Source organism: Ursus maritimus, unplaced genomic scaffold (genome assembly GCF_017311325.1).
Source record: "Ursus maritimus isolate PB19 unplaced genomic scaffold, ASM1731132v1 scaffold_8, whole genome shotgun sequence".
Taxonomy (NCBI): domain Eukaryota; kingdom Metazoa; phylum Chordata; class Mammalia; order Carnivora; family Ursidae; genus Ursus; species Ursus maritimus.
In genome coordinates, this window is record NW_024426996.1 from 2545323 (window position 1) to 2548151 (window position 2829).

Here is a 2829-nt window from a genome sequence, read left to right on the forward strand (position 1 = left end):
TTATCGTGAATATTATTTTCTAAAAATATTGAATAAGACCTAATCTTATAAGGCTTGTGAATTTCAAATGCACTTTGGAAATTCAGAGATACTGCCTCCTGTCGCACTTGCAATAATCAATTAGGACTGCCATCTATTGAGTATTTATAACACGCAAACCCAATGCTAAGTCCATTCCTCATAACGACACTAAAAGATAGGTACTATCATCTCCATTTTACATGAGAAAATGAGGTTCACAATGGTTGAGGATGGCCCAAAGTCGCAGAAAGTCACAAAAATCTTGCCTGGATTTAGACACATGTATATGTGCCTGCAAAATCCATGCTATTACTCAGTATACTATAGAGATTCTGTGTCCCAGAAACAGAAGCTATAGAAACAGAGGCTATCTCTGTTTCATTGCCTTTTGCAATAAAAATATATACATGCTTCTGTTAAGTATACTAGTAGAGTTTTGTCTTCGTAAACACTAGTACAACTCCCCCCCAGATCAAATGTGATTTAGTGGGGAACATGAAAACAGATTAGATGTGTCTGGTCTGCTGTCTTTCCATGAAGATAAAAGAAAGAGACAGTAAGTGACAACAGCAAAAGAAAAAAAAATGACGTACCAAAATTTCCAGGGAATTTCCCCTAAATGCTTTGCAAATGGGGATAAACTGAAAAGCAAATTATTGGACTCTACTGTAACCATCTGATCCAGAAGCAAAAGATATTCACTAAAAATAAAAAAAATAAAAATAAAAAAATCTCTGACTCATTTCCCCTTTGCACACCTAACCGCAGAACGTAGAGGCTGGACTCTAGAAAAACAAGCGAGCAATCATTTTGGAAGTAACCGGAGTCCTGTCCTCCTTGTATATCTCCTTTTATACCTATCTCTATCAGCTCTTTTCTCTTTTTATTTTTCCATTCCATTAATAGGAAGTAGAGAGGAGTATTAAGATAGTATCCAAGGACATTTTGTATTGGGGGTGGGTACACAAAAATCAAAACAGACGCAGGAGAGCCGAGAGTGCTGAGATGGGTGTGCTGGTTCTCAGGGGTTAGAAGCAGCCATGAGTTAGAAGCTTGTCCGCTGGTTCCCCAGCACAGCCCCAGCCCGAGGGTCACTACAGCACCAGCGCGGTCAGATGGGATGGATGCCAGTAGGCGCCACAAACAGAATAAAAGGAAAATGCTACATCCTGACTTTCAGGTTTATATTTGAAAGAGGAAAGTTGTCTGAGCCCCAGTGAACAACAAAGAGGACTAAGGAAACTGAACTTTGTTGAAAAATGCCCTGCTGGATAACTCTTCCCGAGTCCGTGCGTCCAGGAAATCAACAGTGGAACCTACTAAAACCTAAGAGGGAGAAAACATTTGGCAGAGAGGGAGAGATTTCCCTAAAGACCGGGGGAGGTCACGGCTCTGAAAATTCTTTTCTTCAAAATTATATAAGAATTTTCCGAGTCAGTGTGCTCACAGAGCTCTCAGAGCCTCTATAAAATAGGAGCAGGCATCTCCACAAACAAAACAGCCGAAATAAAGGCAGAGATACAGAGGATATTGGCTGAAATAAGAAAAGAACCACGTTAGCAGGATGAAAGTCTGCTTTGGGTACAGTAAGAAGCAGAATAGACACTGTAGAGAATTTTTTTTTAATTATGTGGAATGACAAATGTTAAAACCCATGTCGAACATAGGAGGAAAACAGAAAGAGATAAAACAAGAAGAAATAGATCTATATTTTCCCATGTATATCTACAATTTTCCCATATATATGTATATATATGAGAAAGTGTATCCACTCTAAGATTTAAAGGTGTCTGTGAAGTAGAAATAGTAATACTCTGAATGAAAGAAACTTAAATGAGGTCACTCAAAATAGAACTATTAATTAAAGACATTATCTAAAATATTGCAGAAATGGAAAAAATGCAGTTCTTACAGAATTTGAAAGAGTTCATCATGTTCTAAACTTGATTACTGTTTATGCGAAACGTCGTGTAAAGACATTCTTGGTTGTATTCTTTCTGTTAACAGACCCCCACTCAAACATGCGTCTATAAATAGGGAGAGTTCATGAGAAGACACTTAGGTATCAGGCTGAACAAGCCAACCGGGGAGGCCGCGGAAACATCGGAGCCTCAGGAATAAGTGTAACCTCAATGCAGCCAGAACTCTCCACACTCATCTCTGAGTCTTTCAGTATCTCAGCCTCCGTTTTTCTCACAGAGTGAAGAATAACTTTTTTCACATGGCAGAAAAGTTGGCTGCCAACAGTCATGAGAAAAGATTGAACACAGGGCCGACATCAAAAGCCATGGTGCTAGACTCGTTTTGAGAAACAGGTGCCCAACCTGAGACCAGTAACTGTCCTCAGAAAGAAATGCAGAGGGCAGACCATGAGCGCGCACGGTATCGGGCTGCAGGGGCAATCCCTGAAGAAGAGGGATTATAACCCCACAAAAGATGGTGAAAGGCATCCAGGAAGAAGGAAGGCACTCAGCCCAAGCAAAGGGGATTCTCTCAAGCTTTGACTATACCACTACCAGCTTCTAGCAACAATCCTAGATGAGAAAAGTCAACACAAATCAGAATTAGAGAAGCCCAGATAGAGCTCGGGGCGGGGGGGGGGGAGAAAAATTATTTCAGAAATAAAGACTAAATAAGAAGGATTATAAGAATGATTGTACACAATAATGAATGATTTAAAAGTAATAGAAAGTGAGAGTAGAAAAAAATTTTAAATCAGAAGTTGTAAAGGGAAAAAAAGGATTCCCAAGAAAGTGACAAATACTGAGGATAGACAAAAAAAATTGCACATGGATAATAAAAGTCCCT